Here is a 16,854-nt window from a genome sequence, read left to right on the forward strand (position 1 = left end):
AGTCGAATACCAGAGGGCATGGTTTGAGAATAAGGGGTAGGTCATTTAGGACAGAGTTAAGGAAAAACTTCTTCTCCCAGAGAGTTGTGGGGGTCTGGAATGCACTTCCTCGGAAGGTAGTGGAGGCCACTTCTCTGGATGCTTTCAAGAAGAAGCGAGATAGGTATCTTATGGACAGGGGGATCAAGGGATATGGGGACAAGGCAGGAACCGGGTATTGATAGTAGATGATCAGCCATGATCTCAAAATGGCGGTGCAGGCTCGAACGGCCGAATGGTCTACTTCTGCACCTATTGTCTATTGTCTAATATTCAACACACTTTAACTCAAAGCCTGTTTCAATGCTCTGTGTCTCTACGCCATGCAACAGAGAATCAAGATCGTCAGTCCAAACCGTCAAAACGGACCATGGAGTTCATATCTGTTCACCAGCTATTGGCTGACGGCATCCACATCGTAGTGATTAAAGCGCTGGTCACAATATTTAAATCGCAGCCAGAGGAGGAGAGGGACGAGGTAAAAGGAGCTCGAAGAGAAGCTTTTTTTTGACTGATCGCTGCAAAGTGGCTGGACTGCGCATGCACGAGACGCAGCGCGCCAAAGGTTTTAAAAAAAAGACCGCCATGTACAGCGGCCATCGTCGTAGTGGCCATTGTCTTAGTGGACTGAGGCAGAGTCGGTTGGCTTTCGCTCAATCAGGCTTCGGCTAGAACAGGCAGAGGCTAACTTTGAATGGGGCACGACTGCGCAAGCGTGAGATCAACGGGGAATGTGACAAGCGAGCAGAGGCAGAAATAGACAGGAGTTTCAGGGATATATTCACCCCGACGATTTAGCAGACAGGTAGTTGTGTGACTGTCAGTAGAGGGAAGGGGAATAGACAGGAAGGGCAGAGCAAACCTGCGGCCGTTCCCATCAACAATAAGTACACCATTTTGGATACTGTTGGTGGGGATGACCTACCTGGAACAGGTTGCAGTGATTGCGTCTCTGGCACTGAGACTGGATCCTCAGCTCAGAAGGGAAGGAGGGAAAAGAGGAGAGTAGTAGTGACAGGGGATTCGATAGTTAGAGGGACAGATAGGAGATTTTGTGGAAGAGATCGAGAATCCCGGATGGTCTGTTGTTTCCCTGGTGCCAGGATCCGCGATATCTCGGATCGAGTTCTCAGTATTCTGAAGACGGAGGGTGAGCCCCCGGATGTCGTGGTCCAGGTAGAGACCAATGGCGTGGATAGGAAGAGTGAGGCGGTCCTGAAAGGTGAGATTAGGGAGCTAGGTACCAAGTTAAAGCACAGGACCTCCAGGATAGCAATCCCAGGATTGCTACCAGTGCCACGTGCAGGTGGGTTTCGAAATAGTAAGGTAGTGCAGATGAACACGTGTCTGAAGCCACGGTGCAGGAGGAAAGGCTTCAGATTTATAGATAATTGGGTAGTTTTCCAGGGAAGGTGGATCCTGTTTCCGGCGGGACAGTTTACATCTGAACTGGAGGGGGGCAAATACTCTTGCAGGTAGGTTTGCTGGTGAGGCACCAGTGGATGTAAACTAGATATGAGGGGGGAGAGGAACGAGAGTGTAGGAACCAATATCTGGGAGAGGAAGAAAAAGAAGACAGTAAAGTTCTTTGTACTGTTAGAGATAAACAGAGAGGAAGAGGTGGAGATATTTTAATGCATTTTCTTTAAAGTTAGGAGCATTGTAAGAAAGGTGGATGAGCTTAGATCATAGATTGGTATCTGGAAATATGATGTTGTAGCTATTAGTAAAACATGGTTGCAGGAGGGGTGTGATTGGCAATTAAATATTCCTGGATTTCGTTGCTTCAGGTGTGATAGAATCGGAGGGACAAGAGGGGAAGGTGTTGCGTTGCTTGTCAGAGAAAATATTTCTGCGATACTCCGGCAGGATATATTTGAGGGCTCGTCTTAGGAGGCTATTTGGATGGAATTGAGGAATGGGAAAGGTGTAGTAACACTTATAAGGGTGTATTATAGACCACCTAATGGGGAGCGAGAATTGGAACAGCAAATTTGCAAGGAGATAGCAGATATTTATAGTACGCACCGGGTTGTGATTGTGGGAGATTTTAATTTTCCACACATAGACTGGTAAGCCCATACTGTAAAAGGGATGGATGGTTTGGAGTTTGTAAAATGTGTGCAGTATAGATTTTTGCAGCAATACACAGAGGTACCAGCTAGAGAAGGGGCAGAAGGGATCTTCTGTTAGGGAATGAAATAGGTCAGGTGACAGAGATATGTGATGCAGAGCACTTCGTGTCCAGTAATCACAATGCCATTAGTTGCAATATAATTATGGAGAAGGATAGGACTGGACCTGGGGTTAAGATTTTTGATTGGAGAAAGGCTCATTTTGAGGAGATGCTAAAGGATTTAGAAGGAGTGGATTGGGACAATTTGTTTTATGGGAAGGACTTAATAGATAAATAGCAGTCATTTAACGGTGAAATTTTGAGTCTACAGAATCGTTACGGTCCTGTTAGGTTGCAAGGAAAGGTTATAAGTTTGAGAGAGCAATGGTTTTCAAGGGATTTTGGAAACCTGGTTCGGAAAAAGTGAGATATCTACAATTAATATAGGCAGCATGGAGTAAATGAGGTGCTCGTGGAATATAAAGAATGTAAGACGAATAGTAAGAAAGAAATTAGAAAAGCTAAAAAACGATACGAGGTTGCTTTGGCAAGTAAGGTGATGATACATCCATAGGGTATCTATAGTTATATTAATAGCAAAAGGATAGTGAGGGATAAAATTGGTCCCTTAGAGAATCAGCGTGTACAGCTATGAGTGGAGACGAAAGAGATGGGGGAGATTTGGTACAATTTCTTTTCTTCAGTATTCATTACAGAGAAGGATATTGAATTTTATAAGGTAAGAGAAACAAGTAGGGAAGTTATGGAGACTATGCCGATTAAAGAGGAGGAAGTACTGGCGCTTTTAAGGACTATAAATGTGGATAAATCTCCGGATCCTGACAGGATATTCCCTAGGAACTTGAGGGAGATTAGTGTAGAAGTAGCAGGGACTCTGACAGAATTATTTCAAATGTCATTAGAAACGGGGATAGTGCCGGAGAATTGGCATATTGCCCATGTGGTTCCATTGTTTCAAAGGGTTCTGAGAGTAAACCTAGCAATTATAGGTCTGTCAGTTTGACGTCTGTGGCGCTAAATTAATTGAAAGTATTCTTAGAGATGGTGTATATAATTATCTGGACGGACAGGGTCTGATTAGGAACAGTCAACATGGATTTGTGCATGGAAGGTCATGTTTGACGAATCTTATCGAATTTCTTGAAGAGGTTACGAGGAAAGTTGACGAGGCTAAAGCAGTGGATGTTGTCTATATAGACTTCAGTAAGGCCTGTGACGAGGTTCTGCATGGAAGGTTAGTTAGGAAGGTTTAATCGTTAGGTATTAATATTGAAGTAGTAAAATGGATTCAACAGTGGCTGGATGGGAGATGCCAGAGAGTAGCGGTGGATAACTGTTTGGCAGGTTGGAGGCAGGTGACTAGTGGTGAGCCTCAGGGATCTGTGCAGGGTCCAATGTTGTTTGTCATATGCATTAATGATCTGGATGATGGGGTGGTAAATTGGATTTCTAAGTATGCAGATGATACTAAGGTAGGCGACGTTGTGGATAATGAAGTAGGTTTTCAAAGTTTGCAGCGAGATTTAGGCCAGTTAGAAGAGTGGGCTGAGCGTTGGCAGATGGAGTTTAATGCTGATAAGTGTGAGGTGCTACATTCTGGTAGGAATAATCCAAATAGAACATTCAGGGTAAATGGTAGGGCATTGAGGAATGCAGTGGAACGGAGTGATTTAGGAATGATGGTGCATAGTTCCCTGAAGGTGGAATCTCATGTGGATAGGGTGGTGAAGAAAGCTCTTGGTATGTTGGCCTTTATAAATCAGAGCATTGAGTATAGGAGTTGGGATGTAAGGTTAAAATTGGACAAGGCATTGGTAAAGCTGTATTTGGAGTATTGTGTACAGTTCTGGTCACCGAATTATAGGAAAGATGTCAACAAAATAGGGAGAGTACAGAAAAGATTTACTAGACTGTTACCTGGGTTTCAGCTTCAAAGTTACAGGGAAATGTTGTACAAGTTAGGTCTGTATTCTTTGGAGCGTAGAAGGTTGAGGGAGAACTTGATAGAGGTATTTAAAAGTATGAGGGGGATAGATAGAGTTGACGTGGATAGGCTTTTTCCATTGAGATTAGGGGAGATTCAAACAAGGGGACATGCGTTGAGAGTTAGGGGGCAAAATTTTAAGGGTAACATGCGAGGGGAATTTCTTCACTCAGAGAGTGGTAGCTGTGTGGAATGATCTTCCAGTAGAAGTGGTGGAGGCAGGTTCGGTATTGTCATTTTAAGCAAAGTTGGATAGGTATATGGACAGGAAAGGAATGGAGGGTTATGGACTGAGTGCGGGTTAGTGGGACTAGTTGAGAGTAAGCTTTCGGCAAGGACTAGAAGGGCCAAGATGGCCTGTTTCCGTGCTGTAATTGTTATATGGTTCTAATCTTTTGAACCTCACGAGAACCCGGTCTGTTCCAGCCCATCAGATTTATAATTTAAGATCCACCCGTCAGCATTCATAGGTTAATTTCCGGCCCCGTCTTAACGAACGTTTGCACGCATTTCCTGTTAGAACGTGTGATTTCCTCCAGGTGCAAGCTTTCCTCCCATTGTCCGAAGACGTAGCGGTTTGTAGATAATGTCGTCGTTGTAAATAGCTTTGCTATGATAAAGCGGTTGTCTGTGTTTCGTCAAAATGTAGATCTGTGCAGCTCTCATTGCAACATTGAGAGGCAAGCTAACCACTTTACAAAAAGATTGCCTAATAGGAAGTTAACACCTTAGATCAATAGTCGGCTGTATATCTAAAGGACAAGGGACACTCCTTTCTTAGGATCTTGGTGATTGTGGTGATGACTTCCAATGCACTGAAAAGCTTGAGAATGTAGGTATTAAGGAAGAGGTTGTGCTGGTGCTTTTGGGGAGCATCAAGTTGGATAAGTCACCAGAACCGTACAGGATGTAACCTAGGGTACGGAGGGAAGCGAGGGAGGAGATTTCTGAGCCTCTGGGAATGATCTTTGCACCCTCAATGGGGACGGAAGAGGTTCGGGAAGATTGGAGGGTTGCGGATGTTGTTTCCTTATTCAAGAAAGGGATTGGGAATAGCCCAGGAAATTATAGTCCAGTGTGTCTTACATCAGTGGTTGGTAAGTTGATGGGGAGGATCCTGAGAGACAGGATTTATAAACATTTGAAGAGGTAGAATTTGATTAGGAATAGTCAGCATGGCTTTGTCAAAGTCAAGTCGTGCCTTACGAGTCTATTTGAATTTCTTGAGGATGTGATTACACACATTAATGAAGGTAAAACCATAGATGTAGTGTATATGGAATCCAGCAAGGCATTTGATAAGGTACCCAATGCAAGGCTTACTGAGAAAGTAAGTACGCCTGGGATCCAACGGCACATTGCTTTGTTGATCCGGAACTGGCTTGCCTACAGAAGGCAAAGTGTGGTTGTAGATGGGACATATTCTGCATGGAGGCCAGTGACCAGTGTTGTGCCTTAGGTATCTGTTCTGGGACACTTACTCTTTATATTTTTTATAAATGACCTGGATGAGGGAGTGAAGGGATGGAATAGTAAATTTACTGATGATACAAAGGTGTGGATGGCTGTCAGAGGTTACAACAGGACACTGATAGGATTCAAAACTAGCCTGCGAAGTGGCAGATGGAGTTAAACCCAGATATGAGTGAGATGGTTCATTTTGGTAGGTCAAATATGATGACAGAATATAGAATTAATGATAAGACTCTTGACAGTGTGAAGGATCAGAATGAACTTCGGGTGTGAGTCCATAGAACTCTGAAAGATGCTACGCAGGTTGACTCTGTGGTTAAGATGGCATACGGAGCATTGTCCTTCATCAATCGTGGGACTGAGTTTAAGTGCCGAAATGTGTTGCCGATATATAGGACCCTGTTCAGACCCTACTTGGATGACTGCGCTCAGTTCTTGTCGCCTCACTACAGAAAGGTCGTGGAAACCGCAGAAAGGGTGCAGAGAAAGGATGTAGCCTGGATCGGGGAGCATGCCTTATGAGAATAGGTTGAGTGAAGGTTCCTCGGAGCGAAGGAGGATAAATGTGACCTGATAGAGTTGTACATGATATTGAGAGGCATTGATCGTGTGGATAGTCGGAGGATTTTCCCCAGGGTTGAAATGGCTAACACGAGGAGATGTCAGTGGTAAGTGTTTTGTGCAGAGAGTGGTGAGTGCATGGAATGGGCTGCCGTTGGCGGTAGTGGAGGCGGAAGCGATAGGGTCTTTTAAGAGACCCCTGGATAGCTACATCGAACTTAGAAAAATAGAGGGCCTGGGTAAAGACTAAGTAGTTCTAAGTTAGGGGCATTTTCTGCACAGCTTTGTGGGCCGAAGGACCTGTATTGTCCTGTATGGTTTCTATGTTTCTATAACAATGTGCACATTTTGGACAGAGATGACAGGTGGTTTTAAAGAAAGGTTAAAGAAGCCATCTCTGTCAAACTGAAAAACCCGTCCTTGAAAAGAGGGGGTGGGGGTACGACACCACCTATCAGCTAACTGCAATGCAGTCCTAACATCTCTACCCCTGTGTCTCAACAACAGTTCACACCTCCATTAATAGAAAGATAAGACTAATGACCCCCTTATTACTACAACGACTCTAAAAGTCTCTCGTATGTTTGCAATACCTTTAAACACCTCACAGATTTTATAAGCTGGAAAACTATGCACCATGGATAGAAGTGGTGAAGCCTCTCAGATTAGTGGCAAAATGTCTGCTAGACAACGCAGCAAGTCTAAATGTGTTGATTTACTACGCTGAATATCACGGTAATACCAATCTCTGGAATTCCTACGTGCCCAGGCTGTATTTCTGGCCCAACCCTCTTTGTTGGATCGTCGTGGTTCCTGGGCGGGTAAAACTCAGAAGTGATAATTATAGCAAAGACAGAGACAATAATGCACATGGAATAAAATGGATATATTTTCAGAAGCTAGTCAATTTATTTATAGAAATTTAGAAACATAGAAAAACAACAACTGAATACAGGCCCTTTGGCCCACCAAGGTGTGCCGAACGTGTCCTTACCTTAGAAATTACCCATGGTTACTCATAGCCCTCTATATTTCGAAACTCCTTCTACCTATCCAGGAGTCTCTTGAGCGTCCCTATAGTACGCATCTCTACCAGCTGCCTTCATCAATGTGTTTAACCACATCCTGAAAAAACCCAATCAGGCTCGTAAGGCACGACCTGCTTTTCAGAAAGCCATGCTGACAATTCATAATCATATTCTCCTTCTCCAAATGTTCATAAATCCTGCCCCTCAGGATCTTCTCCATCAACTTACCAGTTACTGAATTAAGACTAACCGGTCAATAATTTCCTGGGCTATCTCTATTCCCTTTCTTGAATAAGGGAACGGCACCCGCAACCCTCCAAGCTTCCGGAACCTCTCCCGTCCCCAATGATGATACAGTGGCTCAGCAATTTCCTTCCTCGCTTCCCACAGTAGCGTGGGGTACATCCCGTACAGCTCCAGTGCATTATCCAACTTGGTGCTTTCCAAAAGCTCCAACATATCCCCTTCCTTAATATCTACGTGCTCAATCATTTCAGTCCACTGTAAGTCATCCTTACAAGTGTCAAATTCCTTTTCCGTAATGAATACTAAAGCAAAGTATCAAGTACCGTTGCTATCTCCCCCGGTTCCACACTCAATTTCCCACTGTCACGCTTGATTGGTCCTATTCTCTGACGTCTCCTCCTTTTGCTCTTCATGTGCATGTAGAATGCCTTGGTGTTTTCCGGAATCCTGTTCGTAAAGGCCTTCTCATGGCCCCTTCTGGCTCTCCTAATTTCATTCTGAAACTCATTCCAGCTGTCCTTATTATCTTCTAAATCTTTATAACTACCCAGTTAATTGAACCTTTCGTAAGCTCTTTTTTCCCCTTCTAGACTAGATTTTGCCTTTGTACATTACGGTACATGTACCCTACCATTCTTCCACTGTCTCATTGGAAGGTACCTCTGCAGAACCCCACACAAATATCCACTGAACATTTGCCACATTTCTTCCGTACACTTCCCAGAGAACACCTGTGTCCCATTGAGCCTTCCTTCCTTTCTTTATCTATCAATTTTATGTATTTTCTATCCATCTATTTATCTATTCATCCATCCATCCATCCATCCATCCATCCATTATCCATGTATTTATTTATCTGTCTGTCTATCTGTTTGTCTGTATATCTATCTGTCCATATGTCTATCTCTCTGTATAGTATTTATCCATCAATGTGGATATTGTTCATTAATGTATTGAAATACAGTGTGGAATAGCCACTTCCTACCCTGCCAGCCGCGCAGCCCAACCATGCCCCGTTTCAATCCGAACCTAATGACGAGACCACTTACAACAACCAATTAAGCTACCAACCCGTGTGACTGTGGGAGGAAACCAAATTGCCTTGAGGAAGCGGAGGAAATGCACAATTTTTTTTTACAGGCAGGGCGGGAATTGAACCCGGGACGCTGGTACTGTAAAGTGTTTTTGTAGCCGCTAAAGTATCCTTGCGCCTCAATTGATACGCATGTTGATAAAGACAATAAGTCAAATGAACTTGATTAATTATATGCATTTCATAATCACTTGAATCAAAAATCAAACAGAAAATCCTCCCGAAAGACATAACAATCAATAGATGGGTAGATGTCAGAATAACATTTCCATTAACTCTAAAATCAGGGTCACAGTCAATCAGTCCCTAAAACCAATTGGTTCCTGGACCAAAATGTAGACCCAAGGTTTAGCAACACTGTAACAACATTGATCACGTTTCAATGGATGTTTTTTTTCCACTTGTGTTCGTTCTTAAACACATTGTGTATAATTTATGTTTATATTTTATTTTCTTGTGAATAATGCTTATATCTTGCCCTGGGCGTGTGATGCTCCTGCATGTAAGTTGATCATTGCACCTGCGCATATATGGACTTGTGCAGTTGAGCATAAACTGAACTTAGCCATTGACTTTTCCGCAACAGGTTGTAAACATCTGAGTATCATACAGCTAATCAGTTATGTTCAGTTGCCATCAATTTAATTATTATTGCATCTGAAAATCGTTACATGCGCAACTGGCTTTTATCTCGATTTTGACTTGGAACTGCATTTGGAATAAGTTTCTACACAACTGTGGGTGTCGAATCGAAAAATATACAATGAAGTCAAGTCATCTGGATTTCGGGTCGACAGTAGTTATACCCAGTGATATATCATTAGCAAGAAAAGTTGGCGCTGAAGGAAATGATCAGCCATGACCCTGATTAGTGATTCACCTGGCGCCATGATGTAATTTGACTGCTTCCGTTACCATATTTCATTACAAAACATTTAGATCTGAATTCAAATTCTGGGACTGAACCACGGTGTTGGCTCTTAACGGAAGCGGCATTCTTCACTCTATGTTTAAGTGTACAGTGCTATAAATAAATTACTCTGAACCTGAATCTTAATATGAAACTGAATGAGGCTCCATGGCCTGTTCCTGCTGCAACGTACTTGGATCAGAGTCCAAATGAGGTGCACAGAAGTTATGAGAGATATTAATGGTTCAATTTAATATCAGAGAACGTATTCAGTATACAACCTGAAATTCTTACTCTTTGCAGGCATCTACAAAACTGCAAAAACCCAAATAATGAATGACAGAAAAGCTCCCCACCCACCCACGCAGAAGCAGCAGTAAAAGATTCAGCATTTCGCCCCCCTCCCCCAGCTTCGCTTGCTACAGCAGAAAAAATCAACCCTCCAGCACCCGCCATGAAAGCAATAGTAAAGCTTCCAGAAACCATGATCTAATGTCCATTAAAAGCTGCTGTCCATTCAAACATTTCAACATTTCAGACAGTCTCTGCGTGTCTCACTCTCTCACAAGTGTGGGTGACAGGGAGTCATTGTTTCTGCCAGATGAGAGTGGACACCAATAGCTCGCAGTTTTGATGTTACAATTTCAACGGTCGCTCTTCCAAGCCGCCGACTCGAAGACCATCAGACTCTCACAGGACAGAAAGAGGCAGAGAGAGAGAAAGATCAATCTAATGGGCGTATGTGAGAGAATGCGAGTGTGTGTCTGTGTGTGTGTGTGTGTGTGTGTGTTTGGGGGGGGGGGAGGAGAAGAGCGAGAGAGGCAGAGACGGTATTTATGGACGTGTGTGAGTGAGAGGCAGGGAGTGCGGGCAGAGACAAAGTATATGGGTGCATGTGTGAGACAACGAGTGTGTGCGTGGGAGGGGAGAGAGAGTGTGAGAGTGAGTGACGGAGAGGCAGAAACAGTGTATATTTGGGTGTCCATGAGTGTGCGAGTGTATGTTCATATGGGGGTGTATCTGTGTGTGAGAGAGAGCGCGACAGAGATTTCTCGACTGCAGGGACCTCGGATGGATACGCACACCACCCGCTGTCTCGGTGTTTCAATCTCCCGCGACGCTTCCTTCGTCGAGAAATCTTCTCGTCCTCAGGGTCACATCGCAAAGACGCGGGACAGAACATTGAAACATGAAGATATCAAAACATCAGGATCGCTCGGCCATTTCGGAAAGCAATAACCCACCAGCCATGTAGAACCGTAGTTTGAGCTGCATCTGCAAATTATGGTCTCCGACAGGACCCCAGCCACCTTGAAAAGGAAAAAAAAAGAGACACGAGTAGAGAAAAAAAAAACTGTGTCGGTCAGATCCGGAAAAACCTCTGGCGCCATCTTTAGTTCCTCCCACTCCTATTGCAATGGAGATGGCAAAATGTAATTCAAATATGGGATTATCAATGGCAGTCAAGAGGAAATCTGCAGATGCCGGAAGTCTGAGCAACACCCGCAGAATACTGGAGGAACTGAGCAGGCCAGGCTTCATGCTGATCTCCTCCAGTATTTTGTGTGATTATCTGGCAGTGTTAAATGGTGGGACAGAAATCTAGGAGTTCGAATAATTAACTTTTTTCCCCATTCTCTTTTATTTTCTATCAACTGGGAACACAGACGTAAGATTCCTTGAGAAACAATGAATGAAACGATGAATCAGCCGGTGACCAGATCGCAAGGCACCTAGGTTTGTCTTTGTGCTCTGTTTTCAATGGATTGTCAGCAGGTTAAGATGAATTTGCCTACTTCACACATTTCAAAATTGTTTGCAACTAGTAAATATTGGTGGGTAATATGGCGCTGTCTAAATTCAACTTGATCATTGTCTTGATCGGCACCTTACCTCTTGAATATGGAGAAGTCTGTTGCCCGTTCTACAGCTTGACGTCTGCATAGACCGTGCTGTCATCGGCGTGGGTTTCAAAGCGTTCTTTCTTGCTCTGAATGTCAAAATTCGTTAGTGAATCATTTGGACGTATCTCTATCTGTTAACGGCTGAAAACCATTCTATGGTCAGATCAACTGCTACAAGTGATATCAAATTGTTTATCGTGGGTCTAGACTGAGGCCTATGGGTGAAATGATAGCGCAGCGGTTAGTATGACGTTATTACAGCTCAGGGTATCCCCAGAGATCGAATTCAATTTCCTGCGCCGTCTTTTAGGAGTTTGTACTTACACCCCGAGGACCGGGTGCGTTTTCCCTGGAGGTTTCCTCCCTCAGTCCAAAGGTGTATCGGTTAGTAGGTTAATTGATCATTGTAATTGCCCTGTGATTGTCCTCGGTTTAAATTGGTGTGTTGCTGGGCAGCCCGGCTTGTTATTCTGGAGGGGGCTGTTCCACGCTACATCGCAAAAATAAATAAAATATTAAATAACAAGAAGTCTAAGCGCTGTCAATCACAGAGGTAGTCGGTTAACAAAGTGCAAGGTTGTCCTGTTAAGACCAAAGTGGGATCAGTTTCTTTCACGAGCATATGAATATGACCCAATAAAATGATCAGTCCTCAGCTGTTGGCCTCACAGCCTTAACGAAACAGATGCACTAATTCTTAGTCCGAAGAGCTTTGAAAAAAGTTAATATTTGGAATAGGACAGAGATAACCCAAGTAACTACTGCAAAAGAGTGTTTCAGTCAGTGAAAGCATATAATTGTGCCTTTTACTGGAGATTATCCTGCACGTTAGGATAGCGTGTTCCAGATAGTAAGGATAGTCTGGTTACAAATACAGAGGCTTATCTGCACTTTAACCCCGGGTGGCCTGTTACCCTCCAAAAAAATCTTGCAGATCAATTCCTACTGATGACGCAATATTACAAGTCAGAGAATCAGCATCGCTCACAATCGAGTCACGTATAGATTGTGAAATGACGCATATGCCTCCACGTAATACACTTCTCTATGTTAGTATGATGTTCCATCCAAATGTCTTCATAAAATAAAAAAAATGCATGCATTTTCAAAAATAATGCTGGAAGAAACCTCCTGGGCGGCCCGAAGATGAATAGACAACTCTCTCAAAGAAAGGACATAAATCATAAATTATAACAAACGGAGGATTTTCAACTCACTTTTTGTTTCTTTGTTCGCGGTGTTAACTGAAGATCAGCATCTGTACAAAATTAAAATCATGGCATCAATGCTTAAAATACTACATTCAACATCTATTGAAGTGTGGTTAGGTACGGCCCTGTTGCGGTTTCCAATTAAACCATGAAGCTACACGCGTATTTTTTGCCGGAAGAAAAAAATGGGATCACCCTAAAGAAAGGACATGAAAACTAGATGCAGGTAACGCCAGAGGTCAGGACTGAACTGTGAACAAAAGTTGAGGTAGCTGTGTTCTCGGCATCATGAACGGCTATCTGGTCTATTTGGTAATCTCTGCGAGCTGTGTTTGGCCGAGGTTACATTCACATTTGCAGTTTGCCTTAAGGCATAGGCTATTTCATGGTTGATTTATTTTTCCTCCCCATCCCATTCTTCTTTCACTCTGACCTTTGACGCTCATCCTAATGAGCAACCTTCCAAGCTCCACGTTAACTGTAGCCAATCACTTCGTCTGTGCAGCCGTCCTTGGCAAAGAATTGCATGGAATCACCATCCCATGCATAGCGAAATCCCGTCTCATCTCAGTTTTATGCACTTCCTTGCACTGCATTCTCTCTGTTCGATTTTTGCCCATTCTCCTAATCTGTCCAAATCCTCGTGAAGACTCCTTATTTCCTCACACTGCCTGCCCTTCCAACTGTTTTCCTATCTTCCGCAAACATGGTCCCAAAGCCACCAGTTCCGCTATCCATATTATTAACTAATAATTTGTAAACAAATGGCTCCATCAACAACCCCTGTGGTACAGGAACACAAACTGGCAGCCAATCAGAAACTTAATTGCTTACTGCCCGTTACGCTGCCCCAAGTTTGCTTCAGAGTGTTAAGCTACACACAGATATAGAAGGATTCTTCATTGCTGTTTTGACCAGTCAAGGTTGTTGAATCATAAAGAGTAGAGGCTCAGATGATGTTGGATCAAAGTCCACCTATCCCAGAAACCGCTCTGATGAGAAATCACTACAATCTCTCTCAGGAGTAAATATATAGGTTGATTCAAGGAACGACATCTGCATGTTATATTTTCAGAAAGGACTCATATAAATCTAGTTAAGAATGAACGGGCCTCGCTTAATCAGAGGAGCAGTTTTTGTGGGACAGCTCTTAAAGAACAAAAGCTAATCGAGAGAATTGCCAGTCCCTTTTCCACAATTCTGCTAAAAGCAGAGGGGGCATAAATAGTCAGCAGCCCAGTCAGTAACCATAGAAATGGCAAGCATTTCAGGTCAGATTCATTCCCTCAGGTGCTGACGGACCTCCTGAGCTAATCCGGCATTTTCCATATAATTTCTTCCACATTAAATGCGATCGGCTTCTTTCATTCCCTCAAGTTGCTAATTGAGCGCCAGGCATAAAATTTGTGGCGTATTCTGCGCTTTTTGCTGAGAGGACAAAATGCCAATTCCAGGTACTGGATTCTTAAAACAGCTCATCGCGTACTCACAAGATGTCAAGCACGTTGTAATGTCACTTGCATTCTGATAACACCACCCGCTCGTTGTACTTCATAAAACAACAAATAAAATACAATTAAAATCTCATAAAAATCTAGCTGGCATGCAATACTTACATACGACATTGTCATTGCTATTGGGACTGTCATTAGGTGGAGGAACGGCCCTGAAAGGAACATACATTTACAAGTCAACTTACTTTAATTGGGCAATACTGCAAAGATACTGATGGTGGCTAGAAAGAAATTGCAGGAGATCTATCTGGTTGGTATGTGACTGCGCGATTAGTGATCTGTCCCTAATGGGGACGGGTGTGATTAAATGAGAATAAAGTGCAATTGTGAATGTTAGCGGGAGAACGGAAGCGTGGTGCACTTTACAACTGGCGGAAAACTTAAGTGTGTCAATGCTGGACGTGCCCAAGGGTCCTCTGTGGTTATGATGCAATGCAAAGTATTAGAATACAGATATTATCCGGACAAACATGACGGATGGGAGGAGCAAAAGTATGGCAGTCCATGTCACCACACAGGTCCCATAATGTATGAAGCACCAGTTAGCGATATACTGTTTACATTGTTAACTTGTGTAGTAAATGCATCTTATTATTTGCGGTAATATGCAATTTATGTGTGTTGTGGGTGAGTTAAAGTACATGTACTCTACTGTGCGCCTTGATCTGGAAGAACATTGTCTCGTTTGGCGGTATATATGTACATGGTTAAAGTGACAATAAACTTGATGTTCAACTTGACTTGAACTTGGGATGACTCGGAATGTTCTGAATATTAGCATGTAATGCTTGGGCAATTCTGATGTAGGTCAATCAATGTAAGACCCTTACTGCTTTCAAAATCTACAATCGGATAATGGCAAGAGGTGTACCATATGAGATCTAGGTGGGAAGAGGACGTGAAAAGATTGTGGCTTGAAAAGTGGAGCGAGAGAGAGGTGAGTGGAAGAGGTCGAAATGGTATTAAGAGGAAAGCGAATAAAATTGCATTAAGAGCAAAATAAATGATAAACAAATGGAGAAAGCTCATTAAGATCCCACAAAGGAGTGAAAAATCAAAAACTGGGAATGTAAATAATGAGGAAAGTCAGCAAGAACTAATTATGAACCGTATCAGATCGATTAAGATAATGTAGTGAGTGCGTATGCGGACTATCAACTGCCCGGTCAATCGATTGGGCCTCCTACATGCGGGAAGCATTTTCTTTTGCAGTGGTGTGTATGTCTTTCGTTTCGGTGGGCACAGTTCCTGGATCTCATACCGTGAGGTGTCCATCGTGTACCGTCATTAGCATACACAATATAAGCGCTGAACCAGACTGCTCCGTTGCTGTTCTTACTCTGCGGAAACGCTACAAGAGGAGTCGATGTGATTTACTTGGAGAGACTCTTTCGGGAGCTGCCACTGGGGTCAATGATCTAAAGCGAATTCAGTTGCACCATGACACCACGCTACAATTGGCACCCCTGAATACCGGGTCAAAGCATTTTGAGGTTACGTTCTGAATTCTAAAACTTTACCCAACATTTGAATATGTATGTCATATACATTTAGTTCTGCCGAAATCATGTTCTCACCTGAATTCTTCGCGGCCTCTGAACTTTCCTGTAAATTATACGGAGATTTAAAAGAAGTTTAAACGAAGCATCAAAGAGACATACAGAGAACAGCAGGCTTGTGTGAACATTAGCAATTCCTACTTCTTCCCACAGAATAAAATCCTGACTAAATCCACAAATGTTTCAAAAATACAAACGTGGTCCCTAATGTGAGAATGAGATTGAAATTAAGTCAACTAACAGAAAATAAAAAGAAGATAGATAACCTTCACTTAGATGCTGGGACTTTGCCGTTAGATTTCAGGTAGAAAACCCATCGTTGGAACCGGATTATTATGGTGATCATTAACACGATTTTGTGCTGTGTCGTATTGCAAGTGCGATCACGGTCTATCCATGTTCATAGCTGTTGGAACATGTATCCACCTCAGTCGCTTGCCACAGCCTTCTTCCGGACAGTGTCTTCACAAAATGGGTGACCCTAGCCATAATCAACATCCTTCTGTGATAGTTTGCCTGGCGACAGTGCTCGCATAACCAGGACTTGCGATCTGTACTTGCTGCACTTACAACTATCCACCACCGCTCCCATGGCTTCAGATGAGCTGATCGGGAGGGGGAGTGGTGGGTGGTCTAGGCAGGTGGAGCGCCTTGCCCAAGGGTGACCTGTAGGCTAGCGAAAGGAAGGGGTCACCCCATCAACAACCTGTTAGAAATACGGGGGCATAATCGGACTCAGGACTTGATGAACTGGGCTTCGAAGATCTGCATGATGGCTGCGTGCACTGCTCCTTTTCCATGTTATAATGTTCATACTTTTCTTGCAGTTGTCGATGTGAGAGAGGTAGGATGGGGAGAGAGGAAGAGAGGGGGAGGGAGTGGGAGAAAGAGAGGCAGACAGAGAGGAGAAGACAGAGTATATTGTGTTTGTGAGAGATGGAGTCAGACACAGTCTGACATACACAGACAAGAAGAGAGAGAGCATAGAGAGAGAGAGATTGAAAAACTGTAATCAGTCTTATGTCGATCAAGCATGCAATGAAGATGGAGTGTATAAAATAGTGAACTGCTAATGCCATAGATACTCAAAAACAAAAACGGGGCCAAGGTATGCAACTACCGGAAAAGGTTATGACAAGTGTGAAAACCCGAGACAATTGACTAAGGTGTCTACCACATTCGGATAGATACTTAG

The sequence above is a fragment of the Hypanus sabinus genome, chromosome 24 (genome assembly GCF_030144855.1).
Source record: "Hypanus sabinus isolate sHypSab1 chromosome 24, sHypSab1.hap1, whole genome shotgun sequence".
NCBI classification, from domain to species: domain Eukaryota; kingdom Metazoa; phylum Chordata; class Chondrichthyes; order Myliobatiformes; family Dasyatidae; genus Hypanus; species Hypanus sabinus.